The sequence below is a fragment of the Monodelphis domestica genome, chromosome 3, assembly GCF_027887165.1.
Source record: "Monodelphis domestica isolate mMonDom1 chromosome 3, mMonDom1.pri, whole genome shotgun sequence".
NCBI classification, from domain to species: domain Eukaryota; kingdom Metazoa; phylum Chordata; class Mammalia; order Didelphimorphia; family Didelphidae; genus Monodelphis; species Monodelphis domestica.
Window position 1 is genome coordinate 536,674,658 of NC_077229.1, and position 27,046 is coordinate 536,701,703.

The 27,046-nt window shown below is 35.0% G+C and overlaps 1 long non-coding RNA gene across 4 annotated transcripts in view; it reads right to left on the reverse strand.

The window, feature by feature from the left end:
- The window catches only part of LOC103094797 (uncharacterized), a 28,785-nt gene extending 2,090 nt beyond the window's left edge, over positions 1-26,695 (reverse strand). The window contains exons 1-4 of one of the 4 annotated variants that reach the window (XR_463898.3): positions 26,445-26,695; positions 25,979-26,023; positions 24,623-24,686; positions 3,672-3,749 (exon numbers count right to left, since the gene is read on the reverse strand). This is a non-coding gene — a long non-coding RNA (uncharacterized LOC103094797). The other 3 variants (XR_001628523.2, XR_463899.3, XR_008917972.1) reach the window with 3 other exon arrangements.
- Between the last annotated feature and the right edge of the window lie 351 nt (positions 26,696-27,046).

Here is a 27,046-nt window from a genome sequence, read left to right on the forward strand (position 1 = left end):
TAGAACCAGGGGAATAAAGAGTATACTTTTGTTCAGTAACATTCACAGGGGCCCAAAATTTCCAATTTATTTTTCTCCAGTTGGGGATTCCCTAACTTCAGGCTGGTCAAAAGATGCAAAAATCCGTGAACAATAAAACGCAAGTGAAATTCTTTGTGCGTAAAGGACTATTTCTTTTCTTTCTTTTTAATCTTTGTGCCTGACAACTGTCAAGTTGAATTACATTAACAGGTTTTTAGTATCAAAGTATCACAGTTTTAGACTGGAAACAAATGCCATTGATTAAAACCCTTTCTTTTTACAGATGAGGAAAATGAGGCAGAGAAAGATTAAGTGACTTGCTCAGAATCATAGAGCTAGTAAGGAACTGAAATGCAATCTGAACCAAGTTTGTTGATCTATTCACTACACTATGATGTCTCTCGTCTTTTCTTCAGCTAGCAATTTAAAAAATGGTTCATTAAAAATATATATGTTGTTGATCAATAAACATTTATCAAGCGCCTACTCTATGCCAGACTATGTACTAGCCCCAAGGATACAAAAAGAGGCAAAAGTCCTCAAAGAGTTCACAATCTAGTAAGGGAGACAGCAAACAAAAATATACCTAATTTAACTAAACACATATGCTTTTCCATAACTCTTCTTTACATGATTTATTCTAAGTGACTTACATATGTTTATGAAGAGGATTTTTATTGTTGTTTTTAGCATCTCTGCTTTGTTATTTAGCAAAGAGATAGCACAAGTCAGAGGGAACAACAGAAAAGTCTGAGTTCTAAGACTTTGGGCTAAAACCAGAAGAGAGAAAGGGGAAAATAATCCAGCAACTGTCATTCATGTAGCTTTTAAAACTTTCAAAGCACTTTACAAAACATTACTTCATTTGAGCTTTTCAAAAATCCTTTGAAGTAGATAGTATAGGCTTTATTATTAAATTTGTTTTAAAGGTGAGGAAGCTGAGGTCAAAGGCATGAATGACTTGCTTATCACTAGGTTGGAGTCTAATCCAAATCTAACATATTCTTAATAGAGAATCACAATGCTATCATCAGGGAAGATGATAAAAGCTAAGGCAGATAGTTAGAGATCGACAGACAGATAAATAAAACAAATAAATAAAATGGAAAGCAAGATACCAAGGAAAACTATGGACCATATATACGATTCTTACCAATATTAATTCTAGTTTTCTCGTTTAATCTAGTCAAAGTTACCCTGAATGTCAAATGAAGAGCTCAGAAAGGATTCCCACTATTGTGCATTACTCCTCTAGATTACTGCCTTTCCATGGCAAAATGGTTTACATAGTTTAGTGAAACTATGAGCATGCAGGGTTATTCAAGATGGATAGGTCATAGTGGAGAGTTCCAACAAAAGGTGATCCACTGGAGAAGGAAGTAGCAAAACACTCCAGTATTCTTGTCGAGAAAACCCCATGGATAGCAGTAAAATGATAAAATATGTGATGAAGGAAGATGAGCCCCTTAGGTTGGAATATATCCAAAAATGCTAGTGGAGAACAGTAGAGGAAAACAAGAAGTAACTTTAGTACTACTGAAGTGACTGGGCCAAAGCCAAAGGACAGTTCAACTGCTGACATGTCAGTGACAAAAGTCCAGTGACTGAAGTATAATCTCAAAAATGGCAATGATATATTTGAATGCAAAATAAACTATTTAGTAATACAAATCTATGCTAAAGAGGACAAATCAAATTAGTTCTCTGAAGAGCTAGAAACAACACCAAAAAAAGATGTCACGTTCTTCATAAGGTATGAATGCTGAAGCAGCAAATCAAAAGATAATTAGAATAACAGGCAGATTTGGCCTTGGAGTTAAAAATGAAACAGGGCAAAGACTAATGGAGTTTTATGAAGATAATTTGCAAACACTCTTTTTCAAAAACCCCAAAGTCAGCTCTACAGCTGGGCATCACCAGACAGCCAAAACCAAGATCATATTGATAATTTACTTTGCAGCTAAAGATGGAGAAGTTCTATATAGTCAGTTAAAATAAGACCTGGAGCTGACTGTGATTCAAACCATGAACTTCTTATTGAAAAATTTAGATTTGAATTGAATTAAGTAGGGAAAACAATCAGACCACATAGGGTATGGGTATGATCTAAATATTATCCCTTATAAATATGAAGTGGAAGTGATGAATAAATCAAAGGGATTAGATCTGGTAGAGTACCTGAAGAACTATGGACTTGCAATATTGTATAGGAGGCAGCAACAAAAAATATTCCAAAGAAAAAGAAGAGCAAGTCAGCAAAATGGCTCTGTTGAGGATTTACAAATAGCTCAGGAAAGAAGGAAAAGGGAAAAAGGGGGGGGGGGGAAGGGAAAGATATCCAACTGAATGCAGAATTGAGGAGAATAACTAAGAGAGGTGATTTTCTTAATGAAGCACATCAAATAAATAAAAGAAAACAATAGAATGGGAAAGATGAGATCTCTTCAAGTGAATTAGACACATGAAGGGAATGTTTCATGGAAAATGGGCATGATAGAGGACAAAAAATTTGGAGACTTAACCTTAGCAGAGAAAAGGTGCCAAGAATATACAGAAGAGTATACACTAATAAATGTGATGATCTAGAGCCAGTCATCCTGAAGAATGAAGTGAAGTAGGTCCTAAGGAGCATTTTTAACAATAAATTTGCTGGGGGATATTATAAAATTTCAGATATATAGATGATATCGCTCTGATGGTAGAAAGTGAGGAAGAATTAAAAAGCTTCTTGATGAGACTGAGAGAGTATAACAGCTGGCATAAAACTCAATATCAAAGAACATCTTTTCCTTGCAAAGAGAGAGAAGAAATGAAAACTGTCAGATTTTATATTCTTGGAAACAAAGCTCACTGCAAACAGAAATTGTAGTCATGAGATTAAAAAGCACTTGCTTCTTGGAAGGAAAGCTATGGCAAATCTGAATGGCATACTAAAAAGCAAAGACATCACCTTGCCAGCAAAGGTCCATATAGTCAAAATTATGACTTTCCCCAATAGCAATGAATGGCTGTGAGAGCTGGGTTATAAGGAAAGCTAGAAGTCACAGAATCAACACTTGAATTGAGGTGCTGGAGAAGACTTTTGAGAGACACTTGGAGATCAAATCAGTCAATGTATAAATAAATTAATTCAGATTGCTCATTGGAAGGTCAAATACTGAAGCTGAACATGAAATACTTTGGCTACATGTAAGAAAACAAGATTCAATGGAAAAGACCAAATGGAAAAAAAAATGGGAAAGATGGAGAAAGAGATAATGGAGGTTGAGATGGAGAGAAAGTGTCATAGAAACAATGAACATGAGATTGGACAGACTTTGGGACATAGTGGAGGATGGAAGGGACTAGCAAGATGTGGCCCAGGGCGGGTCACAACCCAACAACAACGGAGTATAGATGAATGTACCAATTAGTATTGTCTTCTCTCATGTCTGTAGTCTGTAATCCAAACTATAAGATCAAAAATACTAAACAAATATGATTAGAAGAGAACAGTTGTGCTAAAATACAATCCTGCTTTGTGAATCACAAATCATGGTGAATGAGATCACAGATCCATCTGAAATATTAAACTTTTATGGTGAATCACAAAAGCTATGAGAATTCAAAGTACATCATCTAATTATTAATGTAAATAAGAGCTCTTTTACCTTGAGAAATCTTTCATCCTCTTGATTAGTTGGAAATGAGTCTTGACCAATCCAAACTGTCAGTTTTGGGTGACAGACCTATAGAAGAACACATACTTAGTTTTATTAAAAAGATTCACTCTATAACTGCATTTTATCAACCATTATTTTCCCAAGTAGCCAGTTCACTATTAGTTATACCTCTTTCAGTGTCCAAATCCCATTAACTCTTTCAGACACATTGGTTACCATTTAGTTTATCTAATACCTATAGGCCCATGGCACTTCTAGGTCAATGGACACAAAGTCTGTTAAAATATATCCTATCAGCCAATATAATTTTGAAGAAACTTAATGATTGTGCTTCATTACCATTAAGCAAACTCAGCCTCTGAGAAAGTCTACTTTTTTACAATTATGTACAACTGAAACCTTTTGTAAAAAAACTCAAAGTTCATGAGTTCAAAGTAAATTAAACAACTGATTGCATATCTTTTATGGTAGCAGAAGCCAGTTTGTTTATATTCTGGTAGGGAAAAAGAAAGCTGCTTTGGGGGCAAAATTCCCTCCTTTAAATGGGATAAAGCCCAAAGTAATGTACTGATACAAGTGCAAAGGGAAAATATTTTTCTTTCTACTTATTTTTATTTGTGTAAGAATTCTTAATATATATTTATGTGGTCACCAAAAAGAGTTTTCCCATGATAATAAAAAGCAATGAAAGGAAACATCCAGAGTAGTGTGAGGGTGGATAAGAAGGCAGCAATGGTCAAGATTAGTTTCAAGAATAATACCTAAATGAATAAGGAGACGCACGTACACATGAAATGAGCTGAATGAATCATTCTCTTTTTTAAACTATACAAGAGTTCTTGTCATGAGAAGATTGCTAATCAACTGTTCTTTATATCTACTATGGGGGGGGGTGGAGCTTAAATTATAGCAATAGATTCTAGTTAGATGTATGATAGACTTTCTTGGCAATAAGGATTGTTACATTTTATATTAAATAAGTTATTAGGGGCACTTAGGTGGCTCAGTGGATTGAGAGCTGGGCCTAGAGACCTGATTCTGGGTTCAAATATGGCTTCAGATACTGTGTGACCCTAGGCAAATTAACCCCAATTGCCTAGCCTTTACAGCCTTCTGCCTTTGAATGAATACAAACTACTGATTCTAAGATAGAAGGTTAAGGGTTTTTTAAAAATTAAAAAAAATTTAAATTAAAAGTTTATTAAGGGAAGCTGTGAAATTTGAGAGAAATTTCCCAAACTGAAAAACATTCTTCAGAACTAAGTTATGGCAAACTGAGTTTACTTAATTCTAGGAAGACCACATTTTTCCCTTTAATATTTAATTCTCTGAGTCTGTCAGGATGGCTCATTTTAAAAATATAATAATTATAACACTTAAGAAATTAATGAATTATTAGGTGGCATTTTTGCTTTCTGAAGCTGAGGTTAAGTTAGTCTGATCACTAGAATAACTGCAACCTTTTTTCCTCATTTTTTATTTCTATAAAGTCTGAATTAGTCACTGTCTTCTCATGTCTTCAGCACTCGGCCCCTTCCAATCTTATATCCTATGATGTCAAACATCAAATCACTCACTGCTTCTATCTCTAAGCTATACTAATCCACAAATATTTCCCAAAACTAATGGAATGGAGAAGAAAAATGAATCTACAAGCTCATCATTTGACTCTACATTTATTATATATACTTTCTATCTTAAATGGTTCTAATAAAATCTAGTACTAACCAAGTTAGTAGTTCAATGGCCTGCAATTATCATCCACTACTGAGATATTATTCTATGGCCTGTGTTGGTTTCTTAGTCTAAACTTAACTAGGGAGGAATTCTTGGCTCTCCTGCCTAAGTAGGAAGGGGCTACAAAAACAAAATAGAAGAGAAAGTAAACTGATTTAAAGCTTAAAACAAACACTCATACATAGTTAAACCTTAACTCTCATTCAAAAGTAAATGCATATATATGTATGTATGTATACACACATATATAAAGCAAAGTACAAAATTATTGCATTTGGTTATATCTACACCCATGTGTGGGGACAGCCTGAGATTCCATTGAAGCAAAGCTCTGGAGATATGGAAGGCAAAGCCTGAACCCCTATTGAGCCATAAAGCAGCTTAAGTTTAGCATGTATATCACCTCTTCACCCCAAGGCCCACAGTCTCAAGTTTCCCTCTCTTCTCAAACTCAATCACTAAACAGTTCCTACAAAATCAATGATATATGCATTTCCTTGAGAATCTAAGCTAGGTTGTTACATTTTGATTTATGATCTATAGAAATTACTGTGTAGACTTGATGAGGTAAACTAGATTACATTGTACCACTTGATCAATTATTTACCTTCATTGTATAAGTGGAAACTTGTGCAAAATTGACAGTTTGCTTCCTCCCCCTATAAAAGTAAATGTAACTTTCAATAAAGTACTTTTGGTTGCTATCAGCACCTCTAGCTTCCTAACTCGCTGTTGTGTGTGTCATTTTCCTTGCTGTCTTTTAGGGACCCTAACTGATTTTATCAAGCTGGCACTTGCTAGACTTGACAGATGGCACCATCAAACATATGCTTGAGAAATAATATAGTTGTAAACACTGATTAAATTATCATAGTCACATGAAAACCTTTAAACTGAAATCAAATAAATGCCATTTTAAAATTTGGGGCATTTCTCGGGCTCTTCTAAGGATATTACAATTCAACAAAATTTTTTGTGCTTTCACACCTTTCCTCTGGGTGTAACTAACCTTTGATGATGAAACAATTCCTCTGTAAGAGCAAAGATAATACTCTTATGTATTCAAAATTGTAATCTCAGAAGTTTGCTCATCCAAGAACTTTTTGCCAAAAAGTTCAGCAATGAGAATGAGGAACTTTTTTGAAAAATTCCTTGTAATAAATACAAATTACAGTAATTCAAGTCAACTTTATTTATTATACCTGTTGTTTTGAATTTTAAGAGAATTTTAAATGAAAAGCTCTAAAAGAGATGGTATAACAATTCTTTTTCTTCTTCCCTAAGAGTTCAGAATATAACCTTCTGAATTCTGTAATCACCACTCTTTTATATAATCTCCTTCATAGTCCTAGAGACTTTACCAGTCTTGTTTTTCTGCCTTCTACATGCTACAAACTCGCTAATACAGGTATCTATTTCCTTTTCCTTGCACATTATCCTCCATCTCCCAACTCTTGTGCCTATCCAGTGGCTGTTCCTATGTCTGGAAGGTTCTCTTTACCTCCATATCAAGGAGAAGTTTATATAACCAAAAGGGGGCAGAAAAGGGGAATGGGCAACACCTGAACCTCATTCTCATTGGTCAATGAAGGGAAGAATACACACATATATACACTTCAGCATACAAATACCTTTTACCCAACAGGGAAACAGAAAGAAAAAGGGAAAAGATGTGGAAGAGAAAAGGTATATTAATGGATGGATTAGTAAGAAGCAAAACAAACTTTTAAAGAAGGAGCAGGGGAAAATGAAAAGAAAAAATAGGAATAGGAAAGAGACAATCAGCAATCATAAGAATGTGATGGGTAAATTTACACAGAAAACAAAAGGGAGAACAAAATAGAAAAAAAACAGAATCTAACTATTTATAAGAAATATACTTTTTAAAAAGGAGTTAAACTAAATGGGCTAATAAAAAATCTTTTGCATTGATTGATATAAAAATTCAAGGATAGCAATTATGACCGCAGACAAAGAAATAGCAAAAAAATTTGACCTAATTAAAAGAGATAAACAGGGAAAATATATTTTTCAAAAAGGTAGCATAGATACTTATTTAATTTTAATATGAAAACTATATGCACCAAATGACATAGCAGCTAATTTTTAAAAGTAAAATATGGGTCACAAAGAGAGATTCAAAACCATAGTAATGGGAGAACTCAATTTACTTCCTCCCAGACCTAGCTAAATCTAAACCAAAGAGAAATGCAGGACCTGACCAGAATTTTAGAAAAGTTAAGATATGATTGTTCTTTGAAGAATATTGAATGTGAATAGAAAACAGTATATATGTTTCTCAGCTTTTCATGATACCTTCACAAAAATATGACCATGCATTAGGGCACAAAAAAACCCTCACAAGGTAGAAAAATTAAAGGCATCTTTACAGGTCATAAGGCAGTAAAATTATATTCAACAAAGGGTCTTTGAAGCAAAGATTAAAAATTAATTAGAAATAATATTCTAAAGAATGGATAGGTCAAAGAACAAATCAGAAAGAATTAAAAATCGCATTGAAGATGTGAAAGTAATACTTAGAAGAAAATTATATCTCTAAACAATTTCATCAACAAAAGAAAGAACAAATCAACAAATTTAGCATACAATTTTTAAAATAAGACAAAAAAATTTAATTCAATTAAACACTTAAACAAGAATCTTGAAATCAATGGAGAGATTAACAAAACTGAAGGAAAAATTAATAAGTAAAAAAGTAGTTAGTTTAGAAAAATAAAGTAGATAAATATAATTTGTTTTTTTAAATAAAATTAATCAATGTCAAAAATGAAAGATGTGAATCCAGTTAATGAAAAACAAATAACAGCAATTAAGTACTATTTTGCCTAAGTATCAATAAAATAGATAATTCAAATGAAATAGATTAATATTTACAAAAATATAAATTGTCCAGATTAAGAAAACAGGAAATAAGAGTAACTAAATAACCCTATATGAACATGAAAAGGAATTTCTAAAGAGGAGAAGGGAAAATCCAACATCATCAGATAGATTTAAAGAACAATTCTAATAAAAAATAAAATAAGTTGCAAAGAGAACAATTATCACTTTTTTCAATTGATATAATTACTTACTTCAGTCAACTAAAAAACTAACTGAAGCAACCAACTCCAGAAAGGTTGCAGGATATAAAATAAATCTACCCAAATGCTTATCATTTCTGTAATTATTTGCTAACAAAATCCAGAAGGAAGAGATAAAAAGAAAAATCTCATTTAAATAAGTACAGACAATAAAAAATACTTGGGAGTCTATAGACCAATATAAACACAGGACATATATGGAAATACAAAACATTCTTTACACAATTTCATATCTAAGTAATTGGAGAAATACTTTTTTTCATGGATGAGCCAATATAATGAAAATGACAATGCTATCTAAAATAATCTATTTGTTCAATGCCATGGCAATAAAACTACCAAAGAATTGTTTAAAGGAAGTAGAAAAATAATAACAAAATTCATTTAAAAAAAGCTAAAAAATACAAATGAAATGAAAAAGCATAAATTCTAAATCCCAAATTATACTCTAAAGCCATAAATGTCAAAACAACATGGTACCAATAAGGAAACAGACTGATCAATAAAACAGATGAGGTACACAGAAACAAAATAAATAGCACACACATTTAAACAAAAACTCCTGGGGAAATTGGAAAGAAGTTTGGCAGAAAGTATGTACAGAGAGGCAGAAACAAGATGGTAGCAAAAGACGGGAACTCTCTTAGCTCTCCCAAATTACTTGTAAAGAGTTATTATTTTTTAAATACATAAAAACAAATTCTGGAGCAATAGGACCAAGGATGGGGTGAAACAATTCTCCAGCCCAAGATCCCATACAAGGCTGACATAAGTGACTAGGGTTAAGATGGAAATGTAGTCTAATAAAGGCAATGTCCAGGCAAGTCAATAACAGGCAAAACTGCCCCAGTATCTTAGATCCTTATTTATGTCATTTTTTAAAAATGTATGTCTTATTCCACAACATTACTCACATGGAAACATGTGTTCCATGATCATGCATGTACCTATATTACCTATATCAAATTGTTTATCATATCAGAGAGGGGATACAGGAAGGAGGGTTGGAGTAACTTTGGAACCCAAAATATTAGAAATGAATGTTAAAAATTGTTTTAACACATAATTGGGAAGGACAAAATATAAAAAAAAATACATACAGACTAACATCACATATCAAAAAACAAAATAAATTCCAAATAAGTACATGTTTAGACATAAAAGATAAGAGCAAAAGCAAATTGGAGAGACTGTCGAATCTATGTCTAGAGGGAAAGTTCTTTCTTTAAAAGAGAAATTGTTTTTGAAAAATTTTGAGTTAACTCCCTCTTTCTATCATCGAGAATGCAAGAAATGTGATATCAATTATACATTTGAAATCATACAAAATATACTTCCATATTAGTCATATTGCAAAAAAATGCTAGAAAAATAAAGTGAAAAAATTTCTTTCTCTAGAATTACAAGTTATTTTTCATCAGGAGTCCTTCAAAATTGTCTTTGATGATTATATTACTGAGAATAGGCAAGTCATTTACAATTGATCATACAATATTACTTTTACTGGTTCTGGTCACTTTACATTGCAAGTTCATCTAAACCTTTTCAGGTTTTTCTGAAATTGTTTCACTATTTCTTATGGAATGAGTATTCCATCACATATACCTCAATTTGCTCAATCATTCCTCAAATGATGCCCTCAGTTTCAAATTCTTTGCCATCCCAAAATGCTGCTATAAATATTTTTGTATGGATAGGTCTTTTTTCCTTTTCTTTAACCTCTTTGGGATACAAATCTAATAGTGGTGTTGCTGTGTATACACAGTTTTATAGTCCGTTGGGCAAAGTTCCAAATTGTTCTCCAGAATGGTTGGTTCAATTCACAACTTACTGAATTTTTCCACATCCCCTCCCACACTTATTCTTCCATATCCTTTCCAATGTTTATAATTTTCCTTTTCTGTCATATTAGCTAGTCTGATAGATGGTCCTTCAAAATTGTATTAATTTGTATATCTCTTATCAATAGCAATTTGAAGCATTTTTTCATATAACTTATAGACAGCTTTGATTTATTCTTCTGGAAAATGACTGTTTCTATCCTTTGACCATTTATAAATTAGGGGATGATGCACATTTTTATAAATCTGACACAGTTCCCAATGTATTTGAGAAATGAGGCCTTTATTGGAGAAATTTGCTATAAAATTTTTTTTCTAGGGGAAAAGTTCTTAGATAATTTTGACTGAACAAAACTAAATAAGTTTTGCACAAGTTACTGGAGCAAAATTAGAAGAAAGACAAACAAGACAAGCAAAAATTGGGAAAAAAATCTTTGCAATAAATTTCTCTGATAAATGTCTCATTTTAAAAACATTTCATAAAAATATATAAAAATCAGAGCCATTTCCCATCTACTAAATGGTTAAAGGACATGAAAAAATACTCTTCAGAGGAAGAAATCTAAGTTCTGAATAGCCATATAGAAAAATGTCCCAAGTAACTAATAATTAGAAAAATACAAATTAAAACAATTCTGATATTATATCTCACACTTCATTAGAGTTGACACAAAAGGAAAATAAGAAATATTATTGGGGTTGAGGGAAAACATGTAATTTAATGCACTTTTGGAGGAGCTGTAAATTATTTCTGCCATTCAGTTGCCAGTCAATTTGGAATTATGCCCCAAAACCTATTAAATTATGCACTCCTCTTTGATCCAAGAATTACTCCTATCAGATCTATGCTTCCCCCACCAAAAAAAAAAAACAAAGAATAAAGGATTCAGATGGTGGCAAAGCACTGAAAATTGGACAAGGAATGACTAACATGTTATGGTAACATAAAGGTGAAAGAATATTATTTTGTGATAAGAAATGATTAAGGGGAAAGTTTCAAAAAAGACGTGAGAAGAATTTAAGACCATATGAAATGATGTAAAGTGAAGTGAGAAGAACCAGAACAATATATACAATAACAATAAAATTTTAAGGATAAAAAATTTTGAGAGACTTGGGAACTCTGATCAATACAATAATGCCCAGCCACAATTCCAAGGGACTCATAATGAAACATGCTACCCACCTCCAGATAGAGAACTAATTGGACTCAGAATACAGACAGAAGCATATTTTTTTATACGTGACTAATTTAAGAATTTGTTTTGTCTGACTATACACATTAATAATGAATTTTATTATTTTTTTAACTTCTCAATGGGTAGGGCAAGGGTGGTATGAAAGAGATAACTAGGAATGGAAAAATAAAATTGAATTTAAATAAAGGTATTGGTTTTTTTTTTTTTTTTTTAAAGATAGAGCAAGAGAACTGGAATGACCTCCAGGAATTGATGCAGAGTGAAAGGAGCAGAACTAGGAGAACATTGTACACAGAGACTGATACACTGTGGCATAATCAAACATAATGGGCTTTTCTACTAGCAGCAATGCAATGCTCCAGGACAATTCTGAGGGACTTATGAGAAAGAACACTATCCACATCCAGAGGAAGAACTGTGGGAGTAGAAACAGAGAAGAAAAACAACTGCTTGATCACATGGGTCAATGGGGATACAATTGAGGATGTAGATTCTAAATGATCACCCTAGTGCAAATATCAATAATATGAAAATGAGTCTTGATCCATGACACATTTACTACCCAGTGGAATTGAACGTTGGCTATTGGAGGTGGGGCAGAGGATGAAAGGGAAAGAACATGCATTTTGTAACCATGGGAAAAAATTCTAAATTAATTAAATAAAAATTTCCAAATAAAAAAAAGATATAGCAAGAACAAACATCCAAACGTTTCCCAACCTCAAGGATACAATCTTCTTCTTAAACCACCTTTGTTTTTATAGTGGAGGTTGGGAGTGTGGGTTTAAGCTTATAGTTTAGCTCAATCCTACCAAGTCAAACCCCAGCTGAGCTAGCATTCCTCAGATCCCTGCTACTCAAAGTTTTCACTCTTAGTCTATTTGCCACACTTGGCCTGAATTCTTCAACTTCTGGACTCCTTCCAGGGGATGGCTTGAGCTCCTGTGCTGCCTTCTAAGACTTCACTGACTGCACCTAGAACAGAAAATAACAAACACAAAGACCAAACTCCCAGTCTCTTTTTCCTTACCACATGGTCTCACCAGTAAGGAGTCAACTTTCACCCTCAGATTATAATGCATGTAAAGACTCAAAGGTGCCAAATCAGGTTGTTTAAAAGATACCAACCATTTCAGTTTCGCAGCTAATGAGAAAAGTCTGTTTCTAGCTACTAGTCAATGGAAAAAAGCTGCTTCCAACCACATGGTAGGTCAAACACATGATGTCCACACATGCTCCAGTCCTTCAATCTCTCAAAAGCAGGCCTTCAGTGTCTTCCATGTGGGTGATGCCTTCTAGGTAAGATAAGCATGCACCAAAAATCCATTATATTTTTAATGGCCAGTGACTGAGTACAAGATCCAAGATCAGACAAATTTGAAACTTTGTGAAAACTAAGATCAAACTCTAGACATTTGCACAAACTTCTATCATCAAAGCCTCATTGCTTTCCAAAATAACTGTGCTGACACAAAATCCAAGGAAAGGGAGCTAATGATTCAGCAATCCTCAAATAATTGAGAAATCATACACTGTGGCCTGAAGGTCAGTCTCTGAAGAAAATAGCCAATTTGTGGCCAGAAGCAAAGGAATAAAGTTCACACCTAAAATCTCAACTAACAATGATATTTTTTTTCTTTTCAGCAAGGAAGAGAAAACAGCATGATAATCAAAGGGCAGGAGGTGGAATGCAGAGGGAGTAGCACAAGTATAGAATCTCGAAAAACACATACATGCACAAATATTCAAAATGTTTCTAGAAAAAAAAAGTCTATTACACTAAAATGTTATCAAGAATCTTCTACAAATTTGGGATTTTATATGCTGCCAACTGAGCCTGAAGTAATGATTCTTCTTTTCATTAGATTATAAACGCCTTCTAGGCAAAAACTGTTTTGGTATAATTAGTGCTTGAAAAAGCAATTAGCATATAGTTCTGTTCCAGATTCTCTCTTCCTCCTAACCCTCCTCCAACCATGCAGAATGCAAACAATATAACAATTATACATGCAAAGTCATGTAAAACATATTTCCAAATTAGTCATATTACCAAATAAAGCAAATAAAAATAATAATAGAGAAAATTATATTTCAATTTGCACTCAGCACTCATAGGTTTCCCTCTGAAGGTGGATACCATTTTTCATCACAAGTCCTTTGGAATTGTCTTGGAACACTGTATTGATCAGAGTAACCAGGTCTTTCACAGTAGGCCATTATTACAACATTGCTGTTACTATGTACAATGATTTTCCAGTTTTCACCTCTCTTTCCATCAGTTTATTTAAGTTTTAACACCTTTTTTTAAACCACCTCCCTTATCATTTCTTTATAGAAAAATAGTACTCCATTGCAATCATATGCCACAATTTGTTGAGTCAGTCATCAATTGATGAGCATCCCATCAATTTTCAATACTTTGCCATCACAAAAAAGAATTGCAATGAATATATTTTTACAGATTTAGTCCATCATTTTAAAAAATCTCTTTGGGGTGCAGTTTTATAGCCTTTTGAGCATAATTCCAGATTATTTCCCAGAATGGTTGGACTAAATCATCACTCCACTAGGAGTTCATTAATGTACCTATTTTCCCTAATTCCCACTAGCATTTATCATTTCTGACTGGTGTGAATTATATGGTAGCTGAGTTGTTTCAATTTGGCTTTCTCTAATCAAATGAGTAAGAGCATTTTTTTCATGACTGTACATGGCTTTGATTCCTTCTTTGATTTGTGCTTCTAAACACTGCCTCCCTTAAACTGCCCTCCCTCTTACCATCCTGCTAATCATTTCTTATAACACAATAGTATTCCATTAAAATCATATACCACAACTTTTTCAGCTATTCCCCAGGTGATGGGTACCTCCTAAATTTCTAATTTTTTACCACCACAAAAAAGTTGCCATAAACATTTTTGTACAAAAACAAATTTTGACCTTTCCTTTTTTAAAAAATTTCTTTTGGGATATAGACCTATCCCAATGCACTCTCTCTCTCTCTTGTTTGGCTCTAAATTCTTCCCTTATCCATAGATCTGAGATATGTCCCCCTCACTTGCTTATGGTATTGCCCTTGTCTAAATCATGCCACCTTATTTGGTACACAATGTGAGACGTTCTCAATTCTAATTTTTATGGAATTATTTTCTTTTATACCTCTTTTCCCATTTGAACAATTCTGCTTTTTTAAAGAGTTATTTCCTTTAATGAATTTTTTTAAAACATTTGGCCTAGTCTGCTTTTAAAGTAGTTCTTTCTTCTGTTAATTTTATTAGGTTAGTTCTGGTTTTAAAGTTGTTGTTTTCTTCAGTATTTTTTGTGTCTCTCCTATCAAACTAATAATTCTCTCTTCATAATTTTCTTGCATTGCATTTTTTCCTGGTTTTTCCTATACCATTCATTCCTTTCTTTTAAACTTCCAGGAATTCCTGTTGGGTGTCAGTCCTAATAGCATTTTTCTTTGAGGCTTGGCTTATAGCTGCTTTCATATTATTGTTGTCTTCTAAATTTTTGTCATGGTCTTCCCTGCCATAGATTTTTTTATGGTCAAGTTCCTTTTTTGTTTCCTCGGCCTCTTTCTTGACTTTAAACTTTATATTAAAGTTGAGCTCTGCTTACCCAAGGATGGGGAGTCCTAAGCTTTAGATTTCATTGTTATGCTTAAAATTCTCCAGAGACTGTATATTAATTTATAATTATTTATTAGTAAAAGTTATAGTTATTAGTAAAAGTTAGAGTAATTCATAAAAGAGAGAGAATATCATAATCACCTGGCCACACCTAATAAATCTGTTTGTCCTACTTGTCTCCATTCGCTAGCTAAAAGTGACTGTACCAGCAATCTCCAATCCCAAGAGACAGATATTTCCTCCCATCTCTATCATAAACCCCTCAATGATGTCACTCCTCCTGAGTCTCTCTGGTTGGAGAGACTTGACTCCATTCCAAGTCAGAGCCCAATCTTCCAGATACCAGGAGTCACATGGGACTAGGGACAGCCTCTTTTGGGATGTCAGGGAGCCTCAAGGACTCTGGCATCCTCCCATAGTATGCAGACATGTCCAATTAAAAGGTGGGGCTGATACCAACCAATATGGGTTTTCAAATGGAATAAGAGGTACAACTCTTATTAAATTCACATAATCCCCCAGCTGATAAACATATTAGTCTCCCCAGTGAATCATCCCACAAATATAATAGCTATACATTTCAGGATTGTCTCGCCAGGGTGATTATTATACATTCCAATGATATTATACATTCACCAGAGGGTCTAACTACATTTTGGGTGTTTCTTAACACTAAAAATGATTGATAGGCTCACTGACAGGGAGCCATTGGAGATATCCCCCCCTTTTGGCACAAGGGTTTTACCAAGATAAAATAAGCACATGGGAAGAACAGAAGTGGATGGAGGGCTCAGTAGCCCACAGTTCAGGTCATTGTTTCCAAAGGCTGGCTCAGTCTCATGATGTAGTGTTTCATTTCTGGGGATATCCTCATGCTGCAATCTTTTTAGCCCACTTGGAATCATGATGGTCCACATAGCACTTTCTCTAGAGATTTGCTTTCCTGGTCCAGATTATTGGCAATATCTTTCCCTAAAATTGCTTTTTAAAGATAACTTCAAAATCCCCCTTCCCCCAGAAGATGAGATACTGCCCAGGATCTAATTCTAGCATAAACTGATGATAACACAAAATAATGTTCCAACATTATGCTGTGGTTTTCAGTTAGTTCTGGGAGTCTACAAGATTTTAATGCTTCCAAGGTGATGTGATCCTGGAAAATGGACCTGTGGTCATTGTTCTCTTGGTCTACATTCCAATAATCCCCAGGAAGGGGCCATGCTCCTCTGCAGCTGAAATATTAGTGGATTTGTGACCAGGTCCCCCTCTCCCAGAACTGCATATGGATAATAGAGTTGCCAGTCAGCACCAGCTATACCCATTGCCAGCAAAAGTTCCCTTGTATTCTCTTTCTGACAATTTCTCCAATCCCTTTATCATCTCCTAGGCTGAGGGCTCCTGAAGCTGCTACTGTTTTTGTTGCTACCTACAAGGTCTATTGTTGGTGGTACACTATATTCTGAGTCTTCATCCACTCTGGTATAAGTTTTCTTGAGCTGGGTAAATGTCTATCTCTGACCTTTCATTGGGTTTTTTGCTTCAAAATTCTATTTAAGGTGCTATTTTTAAGTTTTTTGGAGGGTAATGTTAGGAGCATTCTTTTGGGTCCCAGCCACCTACTGTCATCTTGATTCCATGTCCTATATCTTCTTATAATTCAAATTTTTCCTTTATAAATTTGATGCCAAGGTTCTCAAAGCCATATAAGTTTAATAAATATTTGTTTGTTGCTATGGTTTCTATCAGCATGATATTTTCCCCTGTTTTTCCCTTTTTATGTTAGATTTTTTTGTTTGTTTGTTTTGACCTTGTCTTCATTCTTGTAAATCCCTTTTCTGCTTTTATTTTTTATTTTTGGAGTTTTTGGAGTCACATGACACAGAGTAAATTTTATGGAACTAGAACTGATAATGCTATACCACTTTTTTCCATTTTATTCTGTATTTGGGTTTTTTTTTTGCAAGTAACAGTTTCTGGAATTTTTATTTCATTTTTTATATAATCTGTTTCTGTTATTTTGGGGGGATTATTCAATGCAATTACATTTAAAGTTATGAATTAGGTTTACATTTTTCTTCATTTGTCTTAAATACTGTTTTAATTTCTGAGTTAGGATTTCATTGTTTCCATGGCACTATCTATTCATCTCATCTGCCATTTCCTTTTCCTTTTATCTTAAATCTTTTACAACATCAGGGTCTTTTCCAGTGAGTCCTGTCTTCTCAGTATGTGGCCAAAGTATTTATGCTTTAGTTCCAGAATTTAACCTTCCAATGAACAGTTTGGATTCATTTCTTTAGTTATCAACTAGTTTAATCTCTTTGCTTTCTAAGGAACTCTCAAAAGTCATCCCCAGTACTACAATTTGAGAGTTAATTCTGCAGTATTCAGCTTTCCTTTTATTATAGCACTCACAGCCATACACTACTCCTGGAAAAACCATATCTTTGACTAAATGGACCTTTGTCAGGAAGCTAATGTCTCTGCTTTTTAGTATGCTGTCAAGATTGGCCATAATTTTCCTTCTAAGAGCAAGGGCTATATAGTCACTGTATTTGCCATTGAAGCCAAGAATTTAAAATTTCATACTGCTTTCATTTCTTCTTATATTTGCCAGGAAGGATAGTACCAATAGTCATGACCTTTGTTTGTTTTGGGGTGGGGAGTTTGGGGGTAAGGGGACTGTTTTTAATGTTAACCTTAAAGACAGCTTTTATACTCTCCTCTTTCACCATCATCAAGAAGCTTCTTAATTCTTCTTCATGTTCTGTCATCACAGTGGTATCATCTATATATCTGAGATTGTTGAGAAACCTTAGTTCTGGTTTTTGATTTGTCCAACCTGGCACTTTGCATGATGTACTCTACATATAAATTAAATAAATAATGTAACACTTTATAACTTCATCTTGCTCCTTTTCCAATCTTAACAATAAATCAGTTGTTTCATCTTAGCTAAAGATAAGATGATTTGGTACTTATATTTTTGAAGACATGCTGTATTTTGTTGTGATCCACACAAAGTCTTTATGTAGTCAATGAGGTAGAAGTAGTTATTTTTTGTTTTTTTTGTCATGGTCTTCTGGTAGGCCAATAATTCTTAAATTGTCTCTCCTTGAATGATTTTCTAAATCCTCTGTTTTGTGAATGAGATGCTTCATATTTTCCTCAATTTTTTCGTTCTTTTGGTTTTGTTTTATAGAGTCCTGCTGCCTTGTGAAGTCGCTCGATTCTAGTTGTTGTGTTCTGGTTCTTAAAGACTGGATTTCATCCTTAGTATTTTGGTCGTTCTTTTCCTTTTGGTCTGATTTTCTTTGAAGATCGTCTTTCATCTTCTTCACCTCATCTTTCATCTGCTTTGCCTCATCTTTCATCTCCTTTGCCTCATTTTCCAGCTGGTTGATTTTGGCTTTCAAGACACTATTTTCTGTTTCCAGATGACTTATCTTAGTTTTTAAGTTATTTTCCCAATTGTCTTCAGCCTCTCTTAATTGTATTTTGAATTGCATTTTGAGATCTTCCAAAGCCTGTATCCAATTCTCTGGGATTTCTGATTTTTCCTTTACTGGGTCCTCCCCCTCTGTTTCATTCGCTCTTTGTTCATTACCTGTGTAGAAGCTGTCTATTGTAATTTCTTTCTTCTTTTTCTGTTGTTTGCTCATATTTACCCCCTTCTTTGCTTCCCGTATTTGTCTGTGCTCCTCTCATTTCGTTTTGGTTTTGGGGCTGTCAGTCTCCCCTCTTGGAGCTTTGTCAGATCTCTTGGTATAGTCTCTAGGGGAGGAATGTTAGCTCCCCTGTCCTCTGGAGGCTTTTGATTGGATTGAGTTCAAGTGGGTTGGGCTGTATGTGGTATGAAGCTCTGAGGCTCTGAAGACTCCTGGAAGGCTGGGCCGCCCAAGCTCTCTCCAGTTCTCTCCAGCTGCTTATCCTCTGTCCCCAAGTGCCTTTGCCTGCCTCCCTAAACTCTGAGGAGTTCTGATTGAATTAGGTTCAACTGGATTGATCTGGTTGTGCCCCAAGGCAAAGGTGAGGCTGGAGCCCAATGAGGGACCCAGCCAAGGCCCTGTCTCTCCCTGGCTTCCTCCCGCTGTCCAAGCTGGATGCTCTGAGCCTGCTCACAAGGTAGACCCTCCAAACCAGCACCTTTGTCCGCTCAGAGGTTCCTGCTGCTGCCGTGGGCTCAGCGCTCTGGTTTGTGGGGGAGGGGTCCTGGGACCTACCCTCTGCCTTCCCCTTAGCCCTGAGTATTCTCGGATTCCAGCTTTTGGGGGGCGTACCTTTTGATTTGAGTCCAGAAGGAGGGTTCCCCGCTTCTGTCCTGTTGTTCGGCTTGGATTTTGGTGCCCTTGGAGCATTCAGTTTGTATCGGTAAGGAAGGGTCTTCCACGAAGTCTGAACTTTTGCTGCTTGCTAAGCCATCATCTTGACTCTACCCAGAAGTAGTTATTTTTGGAACCCCCTTGCTTTCTCCATAATCCAGTGAGTATTGGCAATTTGGTGACTAGTTCCTCTGCTTCTTTGAAAGCCAGCCTGATCTGGTAATTCTCAGTTCACATATTGTTGATGCCTAACTTGCAGAATTTTAAGCATAACCTTGCTGGCATATGAAATGAGCACAATTGTTTGGTAATTTGAATTGTTCAGTAAATTTCTATTTGGGTACTGCCACAACTATGTTCCTGGAATTATTGCCATAGAATCAATGAGTCAAAATATTTGCAAATGAGTCAAAATATTTGCAATTTCCCTGAGCTTGGTGTAGAGCTATCTATGATCAACTAGGAATGCTCTTGGCTACCCAAATCCAGAGTGCTACCCATTAACATACAGCTCAGAATTGTTATAAATTCACAGTTCACCAAACACGGGCCTTGTTACGTGACTCTTGCTTTCTTTTCTTATAGCTGGCTAGCTGATACCAAGGTCCAACTTCCTCATCAATGAGATCTTTCTAATGACTATCAAGATTGAATAAAGAATTAGCCACATGAAGTGAATCTGAATTCACTTCAAACTACTTGCTCATCTGTAAGAAAGTCATGAATTACCTATAGTTTACTGAAATTAAAAATGAAACATAATTAAAAATCAATGTAAATTTTCTAACTTACTATACAATCAATAGTACTTATATACAAATTAATCACTGTCACTGTTATTAATTTTTCTGTGTCCTGATACTTGAGATGTAATCAGGCAATCTCCTAATAAGTATCCTTCACTAATATTTGGTTCACTAATGTTTAAGTTCCCAAATTATCAGGCCTGCTAATAATGCTTGATCACAGTTAGAATTCCTATTTAGTATGACTGTCTCATCAAAATGAAAGAACTACAAGTAGTTCCTAGAAGTGAGTACAGAAACCGCTATTACAGTTAAATTTAGATTTGTATAGATGTGTGCTAAGACCTATGATTAACCTATTTTCTTTACATTAAGGGCAGGATACTTTAAAATTCGAATCTTGTTCAGTATGTATAATATATACTCTATTGTCTAAACTTAAACAGATAAGACTTTTCCCCTCCATCATATTCACATGGGTTTTAATGCCCATTCTTTATAATGAAGTCTGCCTGGCCTAACACTTTTCCTGTATATATTAGTGTTAGCAAAAGTACTACCAAAAATATATATGTAATAGAACTGAGGCCATTCTACAGAGATAATTAAAAGAAAATATGCACAGCCACATCTGTATAAAGTTTAATCAGTCAAATAATTTAAAATCAAGTTTTTTTATCTCAATTAACCAGATGATCATCTCATCTTTATGCCTTGCCTCAGCTTATATGACCTTTCCATTCTGTGTAAAATGCAGACGATCTTGGAATCTAACATTTTTAAACATCCTAATGAGACTTTTCCCTATGTAAATCTAATATGAAACCTAGGTTTATCAAATGTATCAGTTCAAGAATGAGTAGTCCTTAATACTGACTTTGTCCTTTAATTTTTAAATAGCTTCAGCAGAGGATTTATAAAATAGGGAGTTCCTTTAGGGTATTCAATATAACTGAATATATAAACATGTGAGAGGCTGAAGGTGGAATAACTGCATCTGTTGTGAAATGAGAGGCATAACTATATGCTTCATCCTTAAATGCTGATTTAAACAGTTGCTGTAATTTTAGTGATTTGGTTCAAAGAACCTAGTATGCCTTAATTACTATGTTTTTAAGGAGGAAGGAAGTGGAGCTAAGGCATGAAAACCCCATAAAAACTATTCCAGTCTCCCTAATTCTCCAGATATTTGTGAAGTCACCCTTTCACTTTGAGCTCACTTTGATACTTGGGGGGCAATATCCTTCAAAAACTGCCTTCTTAACTCCACAAAGTCCATGAAACTCAGAAGTTTCATGTTCACTTATAAATTTACATCTTAGTAGGATGGCTACCAATCAGACCTCTTCCTGATCAAAGTATTGTCTTCTTTTTCACAAAATAATGTCATGTTAAAAGAAAAGTTATTGGTCCTCCTTGTAAAACTATGAGTACTATTTCATAAACTGTTCAAAAAGAAAAAGCTGCATGAGTGGCATAATGGGCTCAACTCAAGTATTTGAAAAGTTCAGCATCAGCCACTGGGGAGAACTATAAATTGTTCCCAAACTCTAGGTCTGTTCACCAAATCATTTTGATCTTACATTGTGTCTCTGCACCAAAATACATAATTCACTTAAGCAATACTATAAATAGTGGCAATTTTATTTTCTCATATTTTTACACAGGTTCATAGATTAATTTTTGTTTTCTTCTTATTGATACTTTTCCATTCCCCAGAACAACTAAAAGAATTTGTAGCAAATATAGGCACTGAGAACAAATAAAACACTAGAAATCTTGAAATTAAAGCACAGGACATATGAAAAATTAAGAACATGTCATGTCTACTTTTCTACTTATTCCTATATGTACAAGTTGAAATGATGTAAATTATATACAGTAAATTCATGTATATCTTGAACGTTAAAGAATAGGGTATCCAAAGTACAATTAACATTCTACTTAACTAAGAATTACATATTTGGATAACCAGTTTTCAAATATGTGTTAAGACGATAAAAAGCATTTATCACTAAAAAGATACTGAACATAAGATAAATTGTGATGACTCAGAAGGTAAATTAAGAATCTGCAGTACCTTACGGTCATTACTATAAAGGTGAATAACCAATGATGGTACTGAAATAAAACCTCTGAGTATAAAGCATTCTGGTTTGGAATTGTTAAAAAAAAAAGTTTGTTATGTCATTTTGTACAGAAAAACATTTGTTGTCTTGGAGTGATCTAGTCATAAAAATGTTTTTTAAAACTCTTTATTAAGCAGTATAAATACACTAAAATATTCTTCAATGTTTTAAATTATGCAACTTAAAAAACAAACTTTAGTAGAAAAAGTAGAGTCAGTTTGCCAAACTATGCATGTACATTGGCTTACTAGCTATCATTTAAAAGTATACTAAATCTTCAATGTCCCCAATTTAGTCACAGAGATCTAAAAAGTTATGTTAATAATGCCAAAAGTAGTATAATTTCTGTCATGGAGTAAAACAAAAAGATGCAATATAATTTCAAAAATCATGTTTTTAAAAGGTATATCAATGTTTTATACTGAACTTTGTAGGGAATTTTAGAAGAGCAGACCTCCTGAAATACAAGAATTATTAGAAAGTTTCTTGGAATCACCCACAATGTTGTTATTTCAGGCAGTGGGCTGGTGCCAAAAAGGACTGACAGCTTGATGAAAGGAACACCAAAAAAGCGTGGACTTTTCCCAAGTAAAAATCCTTCTAAGAACAAATTATGATTTACAATTCTGTCACCACATAAATTGACAAAAGTAAGAAATTAATAACATATAGCAATAAATTGTATGTGCCTGGGTCCCAAAAGTTCTAAATTTTTATTCTTGGATATGGTATACACATCCTTTTACAAAGGTATTCCATTAACTATTAATGAAACTGCTATTTGCTGTTGCTAGTTTTATAGGTCTATCTGCTGGCAAGATCAAAGATCATATCATGCCTGAAAAAGTTGGTGATCTGCTTTGTTAAATGCAATGACAAAATGTAATTCAGAAAAGACAGCACATGAACTTTCACAAACTGTCCAGAGCACCTCAAGGTGGCAGAGTCCTTGGTTGTTGAACCAAATGAAGAAAAAGGCAGGTCTCAGGTGTATGTCTCTGAGAATTATTTAATGCCATCTAGAGGTAATTAAAAGTTATTTGGGAATTATTCATTTTTGGAACAATCCATACTATTCTACTCTATTTTAAGATGGATGGTTAAAATTTCAAGTTGAATTAAAGAAACATTATCATAATGACAGATGATTATTGTTCCTTTTTTTCAAGTTCCTTATTCAAAGTCCTTATTTTTATAAAATAGAATATAGTATTTCTTTACTGAATGGGCTTCTTATCTCTTAACTTCCATATATTTTTTAATCAGGTGTTGGGTATCCCAACAATGGAAAGCAAAAAATCTAAGTGAAAAGTTTACTTGAGAGAAAAATTCATAATCAGTTCATGTAATTGCCTCTATTTTTTCCCTATGGAAACTTTAATCTGTTTATTCTCAAAGAAAGCATAAAAATATAGGGGCCTTTGTCTTGATTCATTAAATGCCAACCAGATAAAGAACTAAACTTGGAAAATACATATTCTGAGTGGTAAAGTCGTGTTTTAAAGAGTATGAACATTCATGACAGGACATGATATTTTTAAATGAAAAGTTTTATAACACTTATAAAGTCCTTAATGAGCTGTTCTACATTTCTTTAATCAGTATTTGGAGATACTTTTGTCGGTCAAGACCTTTATGAAAGGCTGTTACCAAAGACATATATATTTTAGACGTCAAAATGATTAATAAATGACAAGACATAAATCAACTCAATCAGCATAAAAATTGACACTAACAGTTTTCAATAATTAGTACCTCAGAAAAAGCATGCATAGCTTCTTGCCCTTAAATGCTAATGCTCCAGAATAACATAAGGTCAGCAGCTTTTTCACCAATTACTTACATTAATCTAATTTTTGTAGACAGGCTTTCTAATAGGTGACATACTGCTTTGTTTGAATTTTGGCACCAAATTTCCCTCTATAATACACATGCCACAATGTGTCTTCCTTCTTGATGAACAAAACAGTTTCTGTTACTCATTAAATAGGTCTTACCTCTTTAGAGGAATGAGTCTCTGAGGTTTTTATTTAAAATGAATGAAAATGAATTCTAATTCACAAAGGGTCTCAAAATGCACTGTATCAAGTCAGACTGCCAAGCATAAGAGAATGAGGATTTGAAGGGGGGGGGGATTGAAAAGAAGAATGGGGTTAGGACAGATAAATGAATATTAATATTTATATTATAATAAACTATGGTAATTCTTCTCTAATGACCAGTTCTTACCATTTTGAGAATCTTAACAGTTTTGGGACTGCACCAGTTTTCTCTTTAGTCCAGGAAAGTCAATCTGCAAAATATTTTTAAAGTAGACAAATAACCTCACTGCACTGACAGCAAATAAAAAATGGTTTTGGATAGCACAAAGACAAATTAGCAGTATGTTATCTTTACTATTCATAAATACATGCAAATTGTTCTGGCTACACATGGTTGTTGGATTACACTTCTTAGCAGCATAACCGCTTAAATATAGGACAAAGGAATCCTGGACACCTGGGTTTTCAGTGTTGGGGGCTATTCTTAGCAGTTTTTAAATTGCACTAAATTTACTGTTTTATCCACTTAAAAATAAAACAATAAAAACACATCATTTGCTTTTGGTTGAAAATTGTTGATTGTTTCCAGAGGCTACTGGTTGCATTTTTGCAATCAAAAGAGCAAAAGAGGAGTCACCCTTCTTGCATGTAGTGCCTGAGAATGGATATTTTTGGAAATGGCACTGCATTACATAACTTTCCATTAAAAAAAAAAACTCAAAAAAAATCAAGTACATTCACCATTACATCTTTTTATTTAAATCGGATATACTCATTTGAATGCTGTTCTTTGTTAGGATTAGTTGTGGTAAAAATGAGGGTGAATGGCAGTAAAAGTTCTTGGAAGAGGTGTCCTATTCCCAGAATACACCTATGTATAGTATATGTGCAAACGCAGATCAGGTTACTACTTTTGTCAAAGGGGGAAAAACTAATTCCTTTTTAAGCACCTTCAAAGTTTAAGGGCTGCACAAGAAAAAGCAGAAACCTGATGAAAGAATGAATGCTCTAAAAATACCCTGGGAAGCAATCTAGGAAGCAATCCAATGTAAGGGTAAAGGGGGTGGAATGTAAATCATTTTATAAGAAGAAAGGAAATTCCTGGTGCCTGGACATACCAAAAGTGCAGTTAATGAGTTTAGTTTTTTTGTTTGTTTGTTTGTTGTTTTTTTTTTTGGAAAATTATTCTTTGTTACTGCTTTATTAGTAGCATCACCACCAAAATAAGAAATGGAAAAAAAAAAAACAACCCAACAACCAGCCATTCCCCGCTCCGCCCCCCCCTCCCCATTCCCCCACCCCCGCCAAGTCAATTTCCCCCCGACTACTTATGCATTTTTCAAAAAATCTCAAGTTAAATTCCAGCCTTAAAGCAGCAGGACCAAAATGATAGAATTTTTTAAAAAGTATATTTCTGTTCTTGAAAATGTATAGAAAAATCTATGAATGCTGCAGGGTTGGAGAGTCCTGCTAAGAGCAAAAGAAAGAAATCAATGCAGAGAAAAGCTCTTAAAGGCTGTAGATTTGAATTGCATATACTTACAGACAAAAGCCCCTGCTCCCTGTTCACTTTCTGTCCTCTCTACACCTGAAACACAAATGTGGATGAAAAGGGGCACCACGCTAGAAAGTGGTGGGGGAGGGGGAAGAGGAAGAAGGGAGGAGGGAGGGAGATAGAAGGGGGGGAGACCTGACCCTACTTCCAAGAAGAGGAGCAGTCTTAGAAAAAAGGGGGGGGGGGGACTATCTCTACCACTCTTTCTTTCTCTCCTCCCCGGGTGCGTGTGCACGCGTGTGTGTACGCGCGTACGTCTGTCTGCCTCTTGAGTCTGTTACTGTCACTGTCTCTGTTCGTCGGTCTCTTTCCCCTTCCCCTTCCTCCCCCTTAGGTTGGGCTTGGGTGGCCTGTGCTGATTCTGTAGAACAATGAGCTAATTCTGAGCTGGCTGGCCCTCGGCCAGCTCCCTCCACCCGCCCACCCTTCGGCGCGGCGTATCCAGACTGCTTACTCGGCAATAAACTGAATCTCAAAGTCCCCCACAGTCCGGTTGCTCCACCAATCCCTGCACGGGTCACAGACTCTACGAGCCGCAGCAGCGCTCTACCTCCGCTGCCCCCCGAGACCGAACCCCACAAGCCTTCCTCCTCTCCCTATTTCCCCCTGCCCAGCTCTTTCCCCACCCTTCGATTTTTGTTCCCTTCTTTGGCTGCCGCCGCCTGTTTGCTGGGGCTTCGAAGCTTAAACCATCTGTGGAGTCGCTGATTGGAGCGCTCATCTGTCTGTCACCCTCATATATTCCCCCAGGAGCAGCCCTTCCCATCTTCTCCTCCAAGATATGTAGTTGCCTTCAGACAAATAAGGAGGAGGTGGTTTGATAGTGAGCCAGGTATGAACCGCGACCGAAGCCCTGCACAGACGCAGCTGCCGGCCAAACCTGGGGGGAAGGGGGAAGGGAAAAGAGGGAGGGAGCAGCTCCACACTGTAATCATAAACCTGCAGCAAAGGGCATTTGAGGGAAAGAAGAGCGAGACACGCTGCAGCCGCCTTTCCTTTTATGTGCCTGTCTCGGAGCAAAGCAGAAAATAGTGCACACACCACCTCGGAGCCACA